The 21,763-nt window shown below is 43.0% G+C and overlaps 1 protein-coding gene across 2 annotated transcripts in view; it reads right to left on the bottom strand.

Annotated features, from left to right (window-relative positions):
- Positions 1 to 12,937, bottom strand: part of fam222aa (family with sequence similarity 222 member Aa) — a 49,648-nt gene extending 36,711 nt beyond the window's left edge. Inside the window, exon 1 of one of the 2 annotated variants that reach the window (XM_071482870.1) lies at positions 12,020 to 12,937. The gene's annotated coding sequence lies outside the window, so the exon portion shown is untranslated. The remainder of the gene's footprint in view (positions 1 to 12,019) is intronic. The other variant, XM_071482871.1, reaches the window with a different exon arrangement.
- Positions 12,938 to 21,763: the final 8,826 nt, after the last annotated feature.

Here is a 21,763-nt window from a genome sequence, read left to right as displayed (position 1 = left end):
CACAGTGTTTTTTTAGTTGATGGGAATTTTATTCAGGGGAAAGAAAGGGATCCCAGAGGGCAGGATCCTGCTTATTTTCACCTAAGAGGAAATGCCAAATAACAACTCCCGAGCAGATAGACAGAGGACCTCAGCACAAACGTCTGACAGACTGCAATTTCAACATTAATTACTGAAGGTGAAGCAGCTGTCAAAACAGCCACAGATTTCTTTTTGTTCACCAACACCCTCTGTTTAAGAGGACGAACCACAGAACAGACCAGCCTCAAAAGCCCAAAGCAGCGCTCTACCACCATTTCAAGAGACGGGAACTCAAATTCATGAGAGACAAAACTGATAATGTTTTCAAAGGGGTTTTTATTTCCTTTCAAAGATGAATATACAAAAGAAATAGAAAATGACATCAGCAGCTTTGCTGGTGTAAATGCTCAGTGAGAGCAGTTTGACCTGTGAAGCAGGCCAGAGTGTTTCTCTATCTGTGATGTGCTTTGAAAGCCTGATGCAGAAGGGTTGCAGTGAATAGGACTTGATGTGAAAGGGAGAGATGTTAGATAAATGTCCTCACAACCAAGGCCTCTGCCCTCTTCCTGATGATGCATTCTTATACTCAAATACCCACTCCCCCTTTACACACACACACACACACACACACACACACACACACACACACACACGGAAACACAGACACGCAGTGCCAACAATCCCACTGAGGGCAGCATTTGTTAGGGGACAAGGTGACCCTGTTGCCTAGGGCCTGTGAACAGGCACAATGAAGGCCTCTCATCCTGCACACACCCAGCCGGCTGTGCTGGGCTGATGACGGGTGGAGGGGAGTGGGGAGAAGGGTGGGTTGTGAGGGGCATCACAACACCCTGCTACTGCGGTTTTAAAACCCTATTCAGGAAGCCCCCTGAGATAGCTCCTTTCACACCCTGCACAGGCGGAGCAAAATCCCCGCTTGTAACCCAGAGTCACGCAGTCAACAGATGGAGCCGCTATTGACTGAAGGATCGCGCCGGCAGAGGCGGCTCCCCATCCATCCCCGCTGGAAACAATGGGGCAGCAGGTCAAGAGTGCTGTCTCTCGGAGGAGGGGGTCAGGGAGGAGGGGCAGGCTTCGACACAGTTGAGCTATGCGAGCGCTTTGAAACTGGAGGAACTGAGAGAATCTCTTTTGGATGATGATTTGGAGGGGAGGAGGCTCGTGGCTGCATGCGAGGTGCTTGGGCTGGTTGCCGGGGACCAGGCTCAGGTGGAGGGGGCTTGCGTGTGAATCTGGGACAGCAATATTTGTGTTTAACTTGCAAACAAGAACAGGAAGACAACCCTACCCATACGCATTTGCATGTTCAGAGGAAACACAGACTTGCTGTTTAACGTGCTTTTCAAGGACCAACTGTTACAGACACTCTCTCATCTCTGTGCAGAAAAAAACTGCACATACAGCACAGAGAACTTCATTGTTGATAAAAAGTGCAGTGCAGTGTGGCTATATACAGGGAGGGGAGAGAAAACCTTTACCACTGCATAACAGTTGCAGTGCCCTGAGGACATTTTTAATAAAACACTGAAGTGGATACACTTAAAACTGGTGTCAAATATTACAAAACTAGGTCACTGTTCTTTCTAGTTATTAGAGCTCATAGTTAAAAAAAACCAAATGCTTTGCTTCAACATTTGTTCACATCAACGTTTGGTTCATATTATTGTTCAAACTCTCAGCAGCAGCCTCATGTGAGATTACAGAGAAGTGCCAGACTAAAGCCTGTATAAATAGTGGTGTTACATTGTATTAATGGACTGATTTCCTGTGTTTTCAAAGTGCGGGAGCAAGTGTGAGCCACAGAGCTATGTATAGCTGCGTGCACACAGGCTCATGTATGTCTGCATTCATGGGTGTGCGATCACAGAGATGATCACAAAGCAGTCGTAGCTCCCTGTAGAGGAAAGTATATCCATTTCCATTGACCAGCCGTCTTGCTATCATGTGACTCTGACCTGGGAGTCAATTAGTCATCTAAGTTGCCCTGCATCGCTGGCTTTCCATAGCCAGACAGGAGACAAAGGCATGAGGAAAGTACGCAATGATCCCATAACTTTTATCTTTATATGGCGTGAACATTCTCACTACCGAGATGCCAAATACTGCCGCCACATGTTCCCCATCCTTGAAAGGTTTGTTTTATGGGGCTACTCTGCACAGGAAGGCACTCATTACAAAGCAGGAGGTGTCAAGAGCATTGCAGCAATTCTCCATTAACAACCACTTGACAAGAAAGTAGACGGAGACTCAAAAAAGACTTCCTGCCACTTGGGAAATGTTCACAAATCACACCTAATTAAACGCAAAAGCCTAGTCCATGAAATCAGAGTGCAGAAAGCCTTTTCAAGACCGAGGCGAGATAGGGTTTTCTAGGTTGTAAAAAAACAAAAAAAAACAACATAAGTTTGTGCAAGGATACTGTTATTTCATTCATGTTTGTGTCTCATTCAAACAAATTGTCAGCTAAGTACAGAGGGACAAAGGGTTGAGCTGTTATTCTTTCTTCCCCAGGTCACATCACAAGACATCAATGGTTTGCCATTTCAGAATATGCCGCTGTTATGTTGTTTGAGCCCAGAAATTGAAAAAAATAAAGCCTATTCCAACTACGCTGAAAGGGATCAATAAGTGCACAGAAAAAGAAAATGGCCATAAACACAGTGGCTTTTATTCAGAGTGCCGCGATGCAGATGAAAGCACAGAATGCACCTGGAGAGCAAAGCTGAGAGTGACGGAAGACAAGAAAGCCCACAGAGTTATCAGGTGGGGCCAGAAAGCGCTGGTTATATTCAGACCTCAGCACCATCTATCGCCACAGCAGCTAGAGCACACGAGATTTCTAATATTGTTGGTTTTAAGGAGGCTGGGCCTTATTGCCATAATGAGACAGATTCAGGCCCGGTTGCCCCCTTTCTTACTTTTCAGTGTGGTCTCACAAGGTCCTCTCGGTTTTCTACAAACAATACTGCTGGGCTGCGGCCCTTATTTAAAAGATTAATAGGATGCTGTCTTGGCAGAGAAGCAATCAGTGAGGTTTCTGTGACAGCAGAAAAAGTGTGAAAACAAGGCAAAGAGGAGAGACCATTGTCCTGGTTACCAACTGGCTGCCGCAGCTCAATTGAGATAGCTGTGGCTTTCAAGCCCAGCTGTCAATCACAGCAGCAAGCATCAATGGGGTAAATTTGAATGATAAAACGATAAGTCATGAGCAGGCGATTTCCCTGTCATCGGGACAGGGGCTGTTTGAGTGTAACTCACTATGGGTGGAGAGATTTCACTGCAGCCATATGGAATTTGGTTTTGCCTCGAGTTGCTGGCTTCACCCCTCAATCATGACAGAATGTGTAATCACCAAATGTCTTCCTCTCAAACCCTGTTACAATTGGCAGCACAGTGCTGTCACTAGAGATGGGAGAACAAAATCGAAAGCTGACTAAAAGACAAGCTTTAAGTGACACTTAATTTGAGACACCCAGGCATTCTCTCAGCTCCAGTAAACAGGATCCATCAAACTTCGCCCAGAGCCTGTATGAGTCTGCAGCTGTCTGTGGGGAGAAGCACAGTATGTCTGAGAGGCCCTCAGTTATCAAGAGGACTGATGAAGGAATCAAGTCCTTTAATGGTTCCTAAAAACATTCAAGAGGAGGCACAGGAATGATTGTAACACTTATACAGTGCAAATGTTCATCTCATCCATGTCTACAGCAACACTCAAAGCGTTTCCTCCTTTAAAGACAAACCAACCAAAAAAAAAAAAAAAAAAAAAAAAATGCATGACAGAAGCTAATGACAGCCTCGGAGAAGACGACAGAGAGGGTGAAAAAAACACAAGTGAGCCGCTGAAGAGTAAGAGGAAAACTCTGAACAGCTGCTTTCTCCCCTCTTCCCTTTGCTCATCCCATGAGAGAGTCCCATGCGATTTCCCTGATCCTAGTTTGTGGCTGACAGAGGGGACTGCAGCTCTGTTCATCTCCCCACTCACATGGCTCTGTGCCCCCCTCCTCCGCCGCCACCCACCTCGCTGTCGCTTCACTGCCAGGAGGAAAAGATGGTGGGGAGGGGGAGCAGGAGTGTGGGGGGGCTACATCAAGGAGAGACTCTCCCAGTGGGTTCTCGTCAGTTCCAGGCCATTGCACCTTGCTCGCTGGGATTTTGTTTACACACACACACACGTGCGCACACTCACACACACACACACACACACACACATATCCATGCAGAGGCAGATGGCTATTAATGGATACGATAATGTGGTGTGTGTTTTTTTTTTCTTTTGGCTGTACAGTCACACGTTTTGTTTTTAAGAACTGTTGTGATAATACGAATTGCTTCAGTAACACATCGCTGTAAGTTGGTGACAAAAAAATAACAGTCTGATGCCTCGCAGAGCTTATTTAAGCGGCACAAGAGCAGATAACGTTCAATCAAAACCCAGTGATACGGTTCATGTGGTCAGTGATAATGTGCAGCCAAAAGGCCTGACACACTTCCACGGTCTTTGGGGACGAGCAGAGAATGGCAGGCTGCCCTTGTGCGTTCAGTCTCTACAGATGTTGCCTTGGAGAGCGGCTGACTGGCTGGCTGCGGTGACAGCTGGACAGCTGTTCCTATAGACGCAGCCACAGAAGCATGCCGTGGAGATGGGGGTGGGAGATAGTGCTGTATGTTTAGTTTATCAGTATGAAGTTCCCAGGACGTGCAAAGCTGTCACTTTTAGCAATGGTGCATGAGCCTGGATAAGGAAAGATGGCACCGAACAGGATATGGAGAGACAGCACAGATGGGTAAATATCAGACACGGCTGACATTATTTAAAGAAGCTCCAATAACAAAACAGATTTTTTGTAAATTGTAATTTGTCTGTCTGAAAACGAAGTCTAATGCAACACCAACTGGCTACGCTGGCATAAGTCATAACATTTCATTTGATCCATGAAGTCTGTTTGAGCAGCCGTGACTTTTTATCCTCAAAACAAGTAAAAGTTTAATATGAACTTCACAGGGAATTTCAACTTAATTTTTTACTTCATCATAAAAGAGGGGAGGAAAAAAAATCTATTTTCAAAAGCAGAAAGGATAATTGGCTGAGCATTAAAACCACTCTGGACTTTGTGCCAACATCAGTGACTGCCTGTGATGAAAGGCAGTTTAAATTGGGGTCATGTTCTGATACCATACCTTTATCCTGCCACTTAAAAACACAGTACCTCAAATTATGGAGACCTGCAGGAGAACAGCACCGATTAAAGACAGCATATAGATTAACGTCCTGACTGGGGGACCGAAATTTAAGAAAAAAAAAAAAAAAAAACTGCTGAAAAAGAATTGAAATGCTGAAAACACTCAGGAATATTAAATGTTTTCACCTGCTGAATGAACACATTACAAATCATGAGTTAAACAGCTTGGATTGACGCCAGTCACTTCTGCCAAAACTCTCATTTTTGCTAAGCAGGCAGGGCTATTCATTACGCCACAAAAGGTCAGCAATTTGTTCAACTCAATAAAAATGTTAATAAAACTAAGAGCTCACAAAAACAAGCACTCATATCCTCTGGTTGCTCAACATAACGTGAATATGTGAACGTGTGTGCTCGTGTGGCTGCATCTATTTGAGTACAGTGTTGCCACTGCAGCATTACGGAGGTCAAAGGTTGCACAGCAGCGGCTATCTAGAAGGAAATATAGCTTTGGCCTCGTCGTAATCCCGGGCAAACTCCACCAATTGCTCAACACAAAGCAGATATAAACACTTGCTGACAAACACACACACAGTTCTGTAGCCTACAATAACCAGGAGTCGATAAGCACCCCCACACCAAAATCTCAAATTCCAGCTCGCACCCTCAACCCACTCTGCCAAATAAATGAAAAGACCCATTAGGCAGATTTCAAAGGCCGGCAGTGGGCTTATAATTACATATGAAATCTTTTAGAGGAAAAAAGTGATTACTCTGGATGCAAGTCTGGAAGTGGGTGGGGGTGGGTTATTGCTAAGCAACCAGTCATTATCCTCCAGAGTGGAGCGAGGTGACCGGCCATCCGTCTAACTCCGGTGGCTCGGCTGGCTCCTGTGCAAAACCCCCCTCCCTCCTTTCCTCCACCACTCTCTCTCTCTCACTCTCTCTCTCTCTCTCTCTCTCCCTCCCTCTCTGCCGTCTCCCCGTCCGAATACAAACAGAGATAAAGAACGCTGCAATCGCTCTTGACACACAAATAGGTTAACACAATAAAGCCGGCTTTGCCTGGCTCACTCGAGGGAGGAAAGCAATTCCAGCAGCAGGCAGGAGGTAATAAAACAGGGCTAGGAGTGTGTGTGTGTGTGTGTGTGTGTGTGTGTGTGTGTGTGTGTGTGTGTGTGTGTGTGTGTGTGTGTCTGTGAGTGTGTGTGTCCATACATGTCCTCATGTCAGTATTCCTATGTTTTTGTATGTGAGTGGAGGCAGGCACACAGAAGCTCTTTGGCCTCAGGGCCTAATATCCCACGGATTTTCAACCCTTTTTTTTGACACAAATAATAACATGTGAGAAAATGACAGAAATTCCAGGCTACTCCTCCATTTAGATTAAGGAAATGGTGGCTTCATATTAACAATATAGCTGACCAGCACAAGCCCTCTACAAACATAAACGTTTCCCTATGGGTCATATGCTGGCTCTCTTGTAAATGGTCTCCGGTGTGGTTAAAATTCAACAGGTAAATTGAATGAGTTTTTATCTGTGCGAGCCTCAGCTTACTCTCCCAGATGCGGCTGCCAGACCTGGCAATAAATGATAAAAATCTCCAGAGTTTTATTAAATCGTGTTGCATTCACGTTGAACTCAGGAAAATGGTGAGGTGGCTTCTGCAATTACAATCCAGACCAGACAACATTGTTTTCTCCAGTCAGTGGAAATTTCATTACCTTAGAGCAACTGCCTTAGAATTGGGTAATAGCCTCTTTTTGTCAGAGACACAAACCGTCTGTGGGAGGTGTGACACACCATAAGTGTTATCCATTTGCAACAATACGCATCTAGACAGTCACAGTCCGGATGCTGGTCAGCATAATGTGCACTGTTATTCAGTGATATGGAGGAAGTGAATGGAGAAAATAGCGGTCAATAGCTAATTCCTGGATTGACTGTAGTGTAATCAAATGCATTGAACCTTGATACATCCATGCAGCGAACGTATCTCTCCTCAGGCTATTATAGACAGATGACGCAGGTCGCACATAGCTCCATCTCTTGCATGTCAATAAAAAGAGAGAGGGCTAGCATGTTTTCCTGTGGAAGGACTGAACTGTGAAGAAATCCCAATTAAAGCTTCTGGAAAACTTCCACACACTTAGGTCATACAGGATAGCCATTTGTAAAGTGTCAGTCAATTCCTTTGCTTTTACCCACTGTTCCTTCAACCAGGTAATCAAACAGCAGAGATGCAAAGTGGTGGCCATTGTCAACAGGGAATAAATTACCAAAGCATGAAGAGAAAACATCTTATCTGTCTGATGTATTTCCTGCCTCTGCAGAAAGCTACAAAGCCCAAGGGAGAGCAGTCAACCAAAATGCAGGGAGATGGAGATTAGGATGATGTGCAGTTCCTTGTTCCATTAAAGTTTGATCTTCCTCAATAGCCGAGGAGAATCAGATATCTCCCATTCAAGATTAAAGTACACCAGCATAGAGGGAGAGATTAATCAGAGGCCTGCATGAGATAAAAACAGCCTTGCTTCTGGCATGGAAAACAGTGGCAATAAAGAGTTCAGCTGATAATGTGAAACATGGCGAGGCACAATAGCAAATCAAACAGCATGTACGGGCCTCCAAAACAAATCAAAGCGCCGACTAGACTGCAATCCAGGGGCTGAAGAAGTACAGCAAGGGCTGATCTGATAGTAACCAAGGCCTTCATTTTATTACTGGTTAAGGTTGAAGAGGGCACACTGAGGATTTTCCCATGTTGCTCACTGTCGCCAGGCTCTTATTCCCTCTCCTCCTCCTCTCCTTGAGATCAATGGCGCTGGGGTGATTTCACAGCAGCCTGCACTGTCACCCAGAACAAATCAATGTGACCATGAGGAAGGCAAGAGCGGCATTGTTTTTAAGGAGAGCAAATTCGCTGTTGGAGAGCTTGTCAGATTTGCTTTATTCTCTTTCTTCCCCCAAGAACACTTTGGAAAGAGCATGCCTCCCCTCACTTCTCTGGCTGGGTTATAGAGCAAACTATAAACTGCACAGCACTCAGGCTCTCCATGCTACTGTACTCATTAACCACATATAAACTCCACAGTTCCTGTTGACTATATTCCACATGCACAAGAGCGTTTTCAAACAAAAAGATGGTCTACCCACCCTAACCTTTGCAAATTAAAGGCTATACATTAACTTCAAGGCCTAGAGAGACGTGACTTCCAGTCAACCTGACAGAGGGTGAGAGGGGAAGCGAGGGAGGAGGTCAGGGGATCATCGCTGTCCGTCATGCACTGAGTAGCTGCGGATAACCCTGATGAAGAGCTGCCAACGTCTGCCATCGCAGTGGATCAGATCACCTGAGCAGAGCGCAGTGGTCAGGTAAACCTCTGACTGCAGCCAGAACAAGAGGAAATCATCTGCAGAGCAGAGAACCACACCGAGTCTTGCTCACATACACCACTCATCAGAAACACTGCAGGGTTGCATGTACACAATCACATACCTGTAGTCCATTTTTGTGCAGCTACTTCGCATCAAACAAAAAATGATTAAGCTCCTTTTTATGAAATAAACACTAAATAAGCACTGTATTTAAAGTCGCAGATAATTACTGCCAATTTAAGAAGAAGATTTTTGTTTTTTGTTTTTTTAATGTGTGACACAAACTTATTTACTGTACTACAAAAGGGAAATCTCATCTGGGCTTCACACAGCTGAACCAGTGTCCGTGAAAATGCCATGACTTAGTTCATTTGCACAAGGTCAATACTATAGGGAAAGCAGTTTTTTCCCATACTGTATGAAGCTAATAAAATAGTGAGACCTGAGAACTAGTCTTTGATCAGGAGTGACCCTGAACTATTTAGTCTGTGTTTGAGTGTTTGACCCCAACACAGTGGAAAGATCAACAGACCATGGAGGAAATGAGAGCTGCAACTCTGACTTTGTCAGACTGAGGGTCAATGATTTGCTGCTAAAATAGAAATAGTATGCAGTTTGATGTATTGTAGCAGCCAAGTATACAATAAGGCAAAAATGTCAAGCATAAAGTACTGCAAGTGCTACCTGCAATCACTAATGCCAAATACACTTCCAGAAACCATCCCTGCTGACCCTGCCTGTACATTTAATGTCAAATCTCATCACCACCATCATCCCCACTGGAAACGTCGCTTTCACCTCTCTTCATTCACACTGACTGGCCGAAGGGTGTGTTTGTTACACCACAATCATTTGGGTGCAGTGCTTTTTGTTTTACGTTGCTTTTTTTCTGAGCTCTGTCACCACATCTCGGGCACTGATGTGAAAGACAAATCTTGCTGCAGGGACCACAGAGTTTATATTAAATCGTGTAATATCGCAAAGTACAAGAAAGGGCACGTCATTTCTGTTTGCCTGCACATGAAAAGTGATAAAACAAGGGCTGCATGAGACTTTTCCTGATAAGAAAGACTTTGATCAGGTACCTAATGAGCTGCCGATGACATGGCTTTGAGGGAAAACGTTCATGTTCCTTAAAGTGTCCGATGATATTTCCAAGGAAGAAGCTTTGTGTTTTTCTAGGATATCGGTTAATCTAGAAAGGGTTGTCCTTTCTTTTCTTTGACAGGAGAAGAAAATGTTTTTCAGGATTATTCACTCTATAAATGAAGCCTGTGGACAGTAAATCTGTTTAAAAAATGTTTCATTTGCTTGAAATAAAAGCAATAAAGACCACACAAGAATGGACATGCACAGCTTAGACACTTCAGGGGTACACACATGTGTGTATCTACTATTTTAGTCATCTTAAGTGCCAAAATGAGTTTTGCTGCCTCTGGGTAGGTGTTGAGACAATCAAGCCATGCAGGGATTAAAAAAGATTAATACACAGCGCAGGAAATTAAACTTCAGTGACTTTAACGATATTCATGAGTGGAGCTCACTTATTCACTTCAGGCAGGCACTTTAATAAGCAAAGAATACAGTAAGGGGCCCAAATGCCATCAATCAATCAAAATGATACGCAATTTGAGTTGCAAATTGATAAAATGCCAGGCTTCTCTTAGTGTATTACTTTTGTTAATACGATGCCATGTTCCTCACTTTCTGACTGTTGGCAGCATAAATGATTACAGCAGATCAGATTTTACTTTAGTAATTGAGGAGTTCTTAATTTCATCAGCAAGTGGGGAAGAGCAGAATAAACTGTTAGTGTGATTAACATTTCTGCAACACACGCTTTCAACCTACAACACACTAATAACCTTTAAGATTACATTGATGAATTTTGCCTTTCTTTGAAAGTTGATAGTAGAGAGGAAACATGGTGAAAGCGAGAGGAATAAAAAGTGAGTAAAGTCTTGAGCCTGCAGCAGGACACTTGAAGTTCCAATGTCACAGAAAAACAAAAGATCTAACACCAAGCCAGGAAAAAAAAAGAGGCAAAACAAGAGCTACAAACTCCAAAAGGTAATTCAGTGACCTAGATATTAAAGCTTTTCTGCCATTTCGCTCCCCCCTGCCTTGTCCAACCATCATGTTGAGTTAAGGCAAGCATTATGCTGGGAAGACTATTTGTTTAGGTGAGGAGCAGCCGCAGAGCTAATATGAGCACAATTTGCTCAGCAGGTCATAGGCGCAGAGTGGAGGAAGTAAATGAGGCAGTTCTGCCCCCTTGGGTGCAGCCCCTGCCTCATACATCACTGGATGTTTTATTCAATACAGCCAGGAAGGCAGGTGCCCTGACTGTGGGGGCGCCTGCCCTGCTGTAGGGGCCCATATTACATTCAGGGAGCTGCCTGTCTGTGGGGCTGCTGGAGAGAGAACGACTGAAGCTGGTGAGGAAGATCAATTTTGAGGATGCTTGTAGTCTAATGATAAAACATACTGTGTGCAGCTTTTTCCACTGCACAGTCAGCATAAGGTGTAGGCTGGTTAAGGTGCAGTGTGAGCAATGATGCTAAATGCTGCAAAGCAACCTCAGCATCCCAGAAGGTTCAAAGTTCACAGGCTACTTTAACTTCATCAGAACAAAAACATTCATATTCAAACAGAACACTCGGGATAATCCATTTGCATTAGAGGCTTGGGCTGCAGGGGACAAATTTGCTGAAGAATTCACAGGACAATGACAAATTGCCTCCAGACCTCAATGCAGCACAGAGCATCATCCATGTCGCCGAGCACAAAGTGAAAAGTTTTACAGCGTTACGCACACATCCCCATGAATTTTATGAGTTCCCTGATAAAAGCCGCACACAATATGCAGGCACACTATAAAAAGAGATTGTATATCATTAACATACCGGGGTGAAAAATCACTAATTGCAGCAGACACTAGTCACCCTCCCCACACGCAGTGACGCACGGGGGCGTGCAGATGAGAAATTCGCACCTTTTGCTCCGAGTCGCAACTCCTCTAGTGCCACATATCCCTGCCTGCGGTGCCTGCGGTGCAATACCCTCGACAATACACTTAATTGCTACCCATACTTGAAAAGACCAATATTACACATCAAAGCAGCTCCTAAAGCCATTCGGGAGCGGCTCTCTAACAAGTCGATTTTTACAACACTTCCTTTACTATTGTGGGTCACGCATGGAAACAAAGGGTTTAAATCTGAGGCTTCGTTATTTGAGCAGCATCCTGGGAAAATGGAGCATTTACAAGCATTCGTGATTTTCTGATGTTCCTCTATTTACCATCGCAAAAGGGTTCGGCGAGGCTCTGACGGAAACTACGTTAATGGCTTCAAAAGATGACCAGAAACATTCAAAACCCGCAAGACTTACAGACAGAAATTGAAAATATATTTACCATAAATTGCTCCGTAGTGCAGACTAGAACTCCATGCAGATTGTAGCATTCACTGATCAATCTGCCAATACTTCTGTGGTCCAAATTAAAAAGGATTCATTCTGTTCTCCAAAATCCAGCAGCTGATCTGTCGATGTCAAATGCTGATTAAGTTTATCCTCTTCCGATGGTATGCAAATATACCGGTAACCCTGCGAATTAGATTCCACACTCTAGCTTCGAGCATGCAAAGTTAATAAGCTTTGCCTTTTCTCTCGACTCGGCTGCCAATTTTTGTCGAGGGCAAAAGCGCAGGTCGGCAATTTCAGGAGCGTCCTCGGCTGGATTGCGCACAAAGTGCGCTTCGGGTTTTCAACGTTTAGCCTCCGGAACTAAGTAAAAGGTCCAGGTTGCTCCTCTTTTCGCTTGTAGATATTTCCAAGTATCAGAGCTGTTAGTCGAAAGACCGGATGGCTGAACTGCTACGCAGTATTCCAAAATCCTCCGCTGTTACGCATGGGTTTAAAGTGGTCCGCCTGCTCACTACAGACGACCTTATGTGAAATGTAACACGCAAATATTAGTAATATTACCTAGGCAATATTGTGTGAAGGTACCCTGAAAGAAAATCAAGGCTGGGCCAAAGCAGCTGCCTGAAATATCCTAAACTGATGCGATGCGATGTAAAAATCCCGGTGATCAGGCTCTGCTCCGTCCGTCACTTTCTCCGTGGTGTCGGCAGCCTCTGTGAGATGTCTTGCCTCCCGATTCACACTCAGATTTCCAGCTGAGGCTGTGGAGTAACCTCGATAGCAAAGCTCCGAGACGCTCTCTTTGGTGTATCAACCAAATAAGAAACGGTTAAGTCTGAATAAAGAGCTTGCTGATTCAGGCAGCTCCGGGATGCGGTCCTGCCCTTGTGCCGAGCTGCCGAGACTGACAATAACCCGGAACGCTGCAGACTGTCAGGCTGCACAGACCGCCCACCGACCAATCACTGTACTGAGGGAACAGAAACATTCCCACGGGTTGGCCAATCATCGGTAATTGAGAACTGTTTCCATAGAGATGCTCGGCGTCCAAGCGTCTGAAACCACGTTGTTTATTCGCGGAAAAAGAAAAAAAAAAAAAAAAAAAAAAAAAACCTCTGATATAAATTGCCGTGGCAGAATGCAGATTGAGATGTTTAATGATTCTTTTATCCTTAACAGCGTTTCAGCCTTTTTTTTTTTCCCAGCAGTCTATAGTTAAAGGTTAAAGACACCATCCTTTAATGGGACGACCTGGGCTCAGGGAAGTGCCCTTGAGCAACACATGGAATCACTTCAAGCCGCAGGAATGCTGCTCCACAGCTGGTCCGCAGGGAGAAATGAAGTATTATTATGCAACCTGAATAAAATTAAATGTGATTAGCATGCTGAATGAAGCTTCTGTTTATGAATTGGTAACTTGAAAATGCTATTTAACTTAATTGTTTTGGAACTCCTATAGGACAAATATTCCATACAGATAATAATTATTTTATAATATGAAGTCTGGCAACTGTGTGATCATAAAGGTGCAACCTCAGGGACACGGAGTTTATTGTATTCTATGAGTGCTTATTTTTATGGACGCAATATTCCTACAGCAGCACTTATAACATGCATAGGGTCACTATGCAAACTAGGTCTACTGACTACTTCCAGTGTTAAATTGCCTAAACTTATTTCAGCAAGACAACCTTTTAAGAAGTATGACATATGTGTGGCTACTTAACTTTGCAGAATTCCACCACTGACACCTCCAGCTTATATGAGTCACAGCAAACCTTACAAAACACCTGTTTTTGCAAAATGTAATTACAACAGTGAGGAGGTGGAGGGTTTACTTTGACAGAGGCCCTTTAGTATTCTTCTTCTACGTCTTGCCAACTGTGTCCAGTGCACACAGACCCTGGGACACACAAAGGCAGTACAAGCAATCACACATCATGGACTCTCATAATAAGCTGACGCTGGGAAGTGGGTGATGCAGCACTCAGCTTATGCCAGTGCTGATAAGAGCCTGAAAGTATTACCTCGGTCTGGCAGCCTGCTCCAAGAAATCCATCCTGAGCCAGGTCATCAATTCTGCCCTATCTGATTGCTCACCAATCCCTGGCAGCTCCATGTCGCTGTCCTGGCTTCTGCCTTTGAAATACTCTCTATGACTTGCACTTTCATGCTAGTTCTTTCACAGAAAAACAGTTACATACTGTATGTACATCTAGGTGCTTTTATGTGGTCTTACATCCACATGACAGATGGTAAAACAGTGAACAGCGTCTCTCAGAGAGGTAAAAATTACTAGAGCATTGGAGCACTTGGTTTAGTCGATCCTTTAAATGTATTAGCTCCAATCACATCTCCGCCTCACTGCTGCAGTGGACCTATAGAGCATACATTACAGCCTGTGGAGCTCAATCATATCACCTACGCCATGTGGCTGCATAGTCAATCAAACAGATGAACAATTAATTGAAAAATACTCAACCAGAGCTGTGTTGTGCCCCTGTGAGGCAGGCAGGCAGGCAAATAAGCCATTTGATTAGCTGATAAGCAGATGACTCAACAAACATTCGAGGCATGTTTACTGTGGTTTGATTAGAGTACGCCCAATACGCAGAAGATTGGACACAAATACGTTGTGAAAACACTCAGCTGTTCCAATCCCCAAGGCAGCATGAGGGCACATAAAAACAATGAATTATTTATGGGAGAGACTAGTGAAATATCACAGTGGATAATTTTCTGTGGGCTATATTAAATGTAGTTTTCAAAATAATATGTCTGAGTCTGTGCATTTCCCAGGAATCATTCCCAATGACAGGATATGGAGCCTGGAGATTGGATACAAAATCATATTAGATATTTCCCTGCCAAGAAACCTATGAGCGTTTAACTGAAACACCAAAGCAAGGGTTATTCACATGCTAATTGGGCCTCTTTCTTTCTTAGTAAATATGATCAAAGGATATTTGCTTTGTCTCTGTTTAAGGTATTAGCTCTGGTTCAAAATGAAAGACCTCACTATCAAGGCAAGCTTTTGGCATGCCTCATCTGAGAGAGGGTTCACAATACCAATAAATCCAGGTTCGGCTTCAGTAAAAACCACTGCAGCTTCTGTTTGAATGGGGCATCTCATAAATAAAGCTCTTGTACGCCCCATCCAGATCTAACATTAGTGACTGTCTCCGAGCTGAAAGCCTTACGCTGTTACAATTTGTTCCTGAAAGTGGACTCCGTTTAATTGAGCAAAGTTTAAGTCTCCACAAACAGCAAAGTAACAGAAAAAAAAAATCGATGGCAGCAGAGGCATGGAAAAAAGAGATAGCATTGATTTATCTGCCATTGATTCGTGAGGATCGCTGCATTGTGCCCTGCGGGTGAAATGCACGCTGTCTGCCAACTGATGGGGATGAATCTGAAAAGGTGTCAAGTGGTTAGAGGACACAGAGGTGGAGGATGAGATCAGGGGCAGCCAGAGGTGGCAGGGGAGGAAGAGGAGACTGAGAGTGGGAGCGAGGGCATGAAGTATCAAACAGAGTGAAGGCGGTATAGACGAAAAGCTTGATAAGAGAGGATAATGTTGCAAGGATGACACCAGCACTACGCAGGGTTGAGTCTCCATAGTGTTGCGTTAAATGTATTTGACAGAAGCGAGACGAGATCAGCATGAAAGCAAAGAGCTTAGTGAAAGAGCAAAAGGCCTGAAGCTTAAACCATCATATAAACCAAGACACCAGTTAAAACCAAGACTTCTCTGTCCTGTTAACAATATCAACATTTTAAATGAAAAGACCTCAGCTGATCCCTGTTTTAACCGTTGCAAGCACAACAGTAGACCATCATCGGTTTATTCAGTGCGAAGTCAAAGGCTGTTGGCTACAATAATACTGTGTGAGTAAGCATATATCAAATCCCACTGTTGCAAGTGCTTGACAAAGCCAAGCATCTTTTGCAATATTTTAAGTCTCAGCAATTGGCAAATAGATGTCTCCCCAGAGAGTTTATACTGACAGCCAAATGTTGTTGGGAAGAGGGGAAGCCAGGACAGAGATCAGAGGCCAGTGCAGCCACAGACACTCAGACAAAGAGGTGTTACTCCTGAACTTTGGTATCTTTACAACATCCCTCTGTCTCCTCTGTGGCTGCTGGAAATCACATGTCCACACTGAAACTCAAGGAGAACTACATGTTTGCTACTGCGGTCCCGGCTGTGGAGAAATCATGTGTGTGGTTGATAAATCGGTGATATCTCACCCATTTAGTCTAAGTTTGGACTATTCTTTAGTGTATTTTTTCTTCTTTAATGTAACTTTGTCAAGTTCTCTGTATCAGTGTTTTGTGTTCAAGGTGTAATAAAAAATGTAGTGACTGTCACTTGTTTATGTTTAAAAAAGGACAAGGAGTTCCTGAACAATTGGTTGAGAGCGACTGTGCTTTGTTACCTTGTTTTGTATTCAAGGTGGAGTTAAAGTGAAGCTGACTTGACTTGACACAAAGATTGTCACTTGTTTATGTCTTGGAAGGCTGTTTTCTTGAGCAGTGTTTTGGTTCAACCCTCGAAAGCATCTGGTTTCCTGTGTGCGACCAGTCAGAGATGTCTTCATGAGATACACATGAGTACACACAGGAAGCTGTTTGCAGACAGGTTGAGTTGAGGTTATGTGGCCTCCTGAATGTGTGGGATGACTGTGCTTTTGGGTGGTGAATGTTATTTCCTATTCATGGGCCCAAAGTTCATTTAAAAAACAGCTAAATCAAATTACAGCAGTAGCGTGAAGGTGTGAAAAGCAGAAACTGAACTAGAAATGAGAAATGACAATGTTCATTTCCACATTTTTATCGTAATGTCTTTCGACAGAACACACTGACAATCACAGATGAAATGTTGTTTATTTCACACTGTCAGGTCTCAACATGTCTCCATTAAATAGAAGCGTAAAAGTGCTTGAGTGTGGGTGGGTCAGGCCCAGCATGACCACTGTCATACCTTATATTAAACCTGATGGCAGCTCTTACTTCTCATAAAAACTCGACGCATTAGAGGAGGCACCCAAAATATTTGAATTTGTTATATCTTAGGTAAGATGTTATGTTTCAGTAATTGCAAAGCTTTGAAGCAGGAATTTCTTACAGCTTGCTGTCACTACCCTGTAAGAAAATAAAACCCATTTTAACAAGTTTCATGGTGTTTGTCAGCACCTTTGTGTGAGCTGCAGCTCCCGGCAGCATATTGAAAAAAAAGACACACTTACCCATATTATTTTACCTATTAAGTAATACAAATGTGCTAAAGATTAAATCATATTTTACACCAAGTTAAATATTTTGGATTTTAATATCAACAACCTCACTGATGCTGCTGTCTGTCAAGGGAGCCCTCATGTGACCACACACATACACATTGTGTATTGATGCTGTTGTTTATTTCCTAACAGCAGCTGGTTAGGGCAGGTCTGCCAAGAACACAGCTATTCTTCCTGTTGTTTAAGAGCTTCACATGTTGTGTCTCCCCTCTCCCCATACAATGCAGGGCCAGCTTAGCACTGGTGTCTGTGACAGGTGAGGGGCTGCTTTGTTTTACTTTAAAGAGATGCACCTAAGAGAACAGCTACAATGCAGGCTATTACACATCATCAACATGTGTAAAACTACTGTGACATGAAAGAAAGGCTCATTGTAAATCAGATTCCTACCCATAGTCTGTACTTACTTCTCTCTGCTCAGTGATGAAGGATTGTGATGATATCTGCTCTAATTAGATACCTTAATCTTCTGAATATGAGACTGTAATTTTAATAAAAGTTGATTAAAGTCCTTCACTATGTCCCACATCCATACTATATACTTATTTCAACCACATTTCAAGTATCTAGTGTGTTCACAAAAGTATACTGCCTATACATGAACTGATTTACTTGCGCGTTGAAGGACACTTTGTCCCACACTGTGATGAGAGAGCTGCAGGAACATTTCAACAATACATTAAAACTGTGGGAAAATAGTTTGACAGAACCATCCCAACTCAGGGCCCACTTCATGCCTTTTTGAGAGTTTTCAACCATATCAAACAGTCTGAACAGTTTGACGATGCTACCCCATCTCAAGATCCAGTTACTAACCTCTCCTGGAGCTCTCAACCATATGATATGGTTTTCATCATCATTTTTGGAAAATAGGTAGAAAATAGGGACTCTCTGTTAAGTCCCACGTATGAAATTGCAACTTTAAAGCTTTGGATAGTTTGATGTTCTTCTTATACCATTTATGGTACTTTATTTTATTTTATACTACCTGCACACAATATAACACAAAGGGTATTAAAATATTGATTTAATACCCCTTTGTACCCTTAATAATTTACTTTAAAGGAGCAGTGTTTTCCATCTGTTTAAAATAACAGCCTTAAAGCTGCAGAGTCAGTCGTTTGCATTTGTATTAATGGATAAAAAAAATCAGTTACTTTTTTTCTGTTGCCAGTTACTATATTCTGAATTCCTCATCTTTCATTTCAAATTGCTTAGGCTTGTTCATTTCAAGTTGTCAAGGCAGCTGGTTGAACACTTTCCATGTCTCTCCATCTCAGTCAGTCTGGCTCCAGTGGGCAGAGGGACCATCATCCTCTGCTTCGCGCAGTGCTCAGCGCTGCCCAATTTTGCACCTCCGTTCGCAAGTGATAGAGCACTATCAGTTCTGACAGCTCCCCAGAGCCACTGGGATTTGAGTGCTCCCTCCTTTCACCCACCCTGCACCCCCAAAACACACACACATATAGTACACAATCACACACATTCACCTCATCTCTACTGTCTGTCTCTTAAAAGGACGAGGGCTGGAAATGAAAGGCGGAACAAAAGCTGTCAAAGTAAAGAAAGAAACAGAGTAGTGAGGATATCAGTAGGGATGCTCAGGACAATGGGATACTTTGTCCCTAGTTACATTATTGGCTTGTGTTTAATTTGAAACAGACAGCTAATCACATTAGAGACAGCCTCTCCACAACACTTGGGTACCGCTGTCTCCTGGAAGCAATCACCACATTCAAACTCTCATTGGATTCTCGGTCCAATTACTTAACTCCGTACAAATCGTTCCTGATGCAACTGAATTGAAAAGCTGAAATGATTACAACGACATTTATAGTTTAAAGTGAGGAGTTTTAACTGCAGGAGGCGTAAACATAATGATAATGACAATGATGACAATAATGATAATAATTACGATAATGATAATGGTGACCATGATGATGTTAAGCTTTCCTAGCTTGTTATTTTAAGCCTTTATAAATGCGTTTACCATTTTTACAGGATTTTTTTTGTCCTCTTGCTGGAAAAATATAGAAATATAGAGAAACCATAGAGAAGATGGTTGTTGTTATTTAGACCGAGAACAAATAACATAAGAGTCTTCCTCTGTAAGATAAAAAAGCACAGTTTATAATAAATGTCAAACTCACCCTATCTTAATTCAGTAGGGGGTTAATTTTACGTGATGTGATATGACTAGTAGCTTATGGTGGCAAATGTTAGTTTATGTTGACAAACTTAAGATAGATGTTGCTGGGTAACTGACATCACTAATTCAGTTGGGTTAGTTATGACTCCGAACATGTGAACATGTCATAGACATGAAAAAATATAAATATATATAAATATATAAATTTATTTTAGCAGATGCATGTGGAGACAGTGACAGTTTAGAGACATTTCTATCAAAAATAAATCACAAATTAATTACAAATGAAGAGAAATCCAACATTCAAGTATCCTCAAAATTCTATGTACACAGATAGAGCTGCAGTAGCAGCAATGCAGCAGACATGGAGCGGGTGTGAACACACGTTTTTCCGCAGAATCAGACCAGCAACGGCAGCCATGATGCACCCAGTGTGTCTCCGGCCTGAGGCTCAGTGTTCACACTTGTGTCATCGCGGACTAACTTTGGTTGGACAGAGCCGAGGCACGAGAGTGAACACAAGGTAGCATTTTTTCAAGGGGACAGTTTGTCAATGCACACATTGTTAATGCAAGTATTAACTAACATGAGCAAGACTTAAGTAGGTGAAGAGTTCTAAATCACAGTTTAGATACTTTTTTGGTAAATTGCCCAGCCCAAGCCAGTAGCATTTCTAAAAGTCTCCGTTTTAGGGGCTAGAAAACTCTCTAGCAGATGGACACCAGGCGAAAATGTAGCAAAAGTGATGTGTTGTAAAACAAAAACATATTAGCATGGATGGAGCCTGGCGTGGACTATTGCACGTGCTGTACTTTTAGCTCCGCTTTGGTCTCCACCAAGTCCTGATGGAAATATCTAGCTCTGTAGCACCGAAATGCTTCACTATGTTCACCAGCTGGTCGCTAACATCTCCTGTCTGCTTCTTGGCATTGGGCATGTTCAAAATGGTTTTTAGAGTATTATTGTTGGAAATAGCTGCCTGCTCTGTCTGAAAATAATGCTGCTGAGAATGCAGACTTAACTAAAAACAGTAAAGTTGCGAGTTATAACAACAAAAACAAGAGCTAAAAGCTGCTTTAAAAAAAATTCTGGAAAGGAAACAGGAGATTGTAGTGATAATCATCTGTGGGTTCAGCGTCACGAAGAGCGACATCTTTCAGATATACTGTTTTTCCACCAAAACTAGCTTGTATACACAGGTTTTTTAAACACTAAACCTGCTAATAAAAGCTAATTGACCCCTTTTCCACTGCCAGTCAAGTTTGCCTTTCTGTTCAGGACACACACAACTGCAAGGAGCAATGCCATCACATGCACTTGCAGAGCACACATACACAAGCAGTGGAGAGACAGTGAGCTGCTAGCCACCATGCAAACTGGTAAAAACCTGTCACATCTCTTCCCCAGGTTGGTGCTCCTGTAAAATCGTCAGGGCCTCCATGTGAGATGCTTCAGTTGGTGAATGCGGTTTTTTTTTTAACTTATTTTGAAGCTGCGCTCACTCTTTCATCCCCGTGCACAGAGTGGCCACAGTGTTTCTGGTTTAACATCACCATGATGGGCAGGTGACAGGTCTGTCTACAGTGACTGTGCTCCGAAGGACATCACAGCAGTGAAGGGGTGAAAATTAGCAGGTTCACCCAGGCCAATCAAAGCAGGGCCTGATAAATATACAATAAGTACCAGAGTTATTTGACCCGGATGTGAACGCTGATTGTACCCTTTTTCAAAAGCCCAATGTTAGCGAGTCTTAGCAGGTTTTTTGACCACTGGAAAAGGGCCTATACAAGTAGTTGTGTTGAGGGGCTGCTTCAGAGACACAAAGGACCACACAAAAAATAAGATGAAAAAAAGACATTGTAGAAAATAAAGGGTTTGGACATAACCAGGAATGAGAGAGCCGGTTAATAGTCTTGGTTGGAAGCTAGTTAACAATCCCAACAGGACATCTTAGCTCAAAGCACAAAGTATGAATGAGATAAGAGGAAAATCTAGGAGCACAAAGCTGGTGCAGGGAAGAAACATGCAGTCAACTCACAAGGGAAGAGAACCAAGCTGAAATAAGAAGTATGCAATTAGCCGGAGTTAGAGGTTGCTTTGTAAAAATTAAATAGTCCATTTCCCATTTCACCATGACATAATTGACTTTCAAAGTGATTTGTATTTGTTAAGCTAAAATTACAGTGTAAGAAATTGGATCCAAAGAAGCTCTCAGGAATCCAGGTGTTCATTTACATGTCCGTTTGCAGCTTCATGTCTGCACGTCAGCTGCGGGTTAGATGGC

Source organism: Trachinotus anak, unplaced genomic scaffold (genome assembly GCF_046630095.1).
Source record: "Trachinotus anak isolate AG129_WGS33_773 ecotype Australia unplaced genomic scaffold, CSIRO_AGI_Tana_v1 ptg000008l, whole genome shotgun sequence".
In the NCBI taxonomy this organism is placed as follows: domain Eukaryota; kingdom Metazoa; phylum Chordata; class Actinopteri; order Carangiformes; family Carangidae; genus Trachinotus; species Trachinotus anak.
Note: the sequence above shows the minus strand (reverse complement) of the source record. Positions and strands in the feature narration are given on the sequence as shown.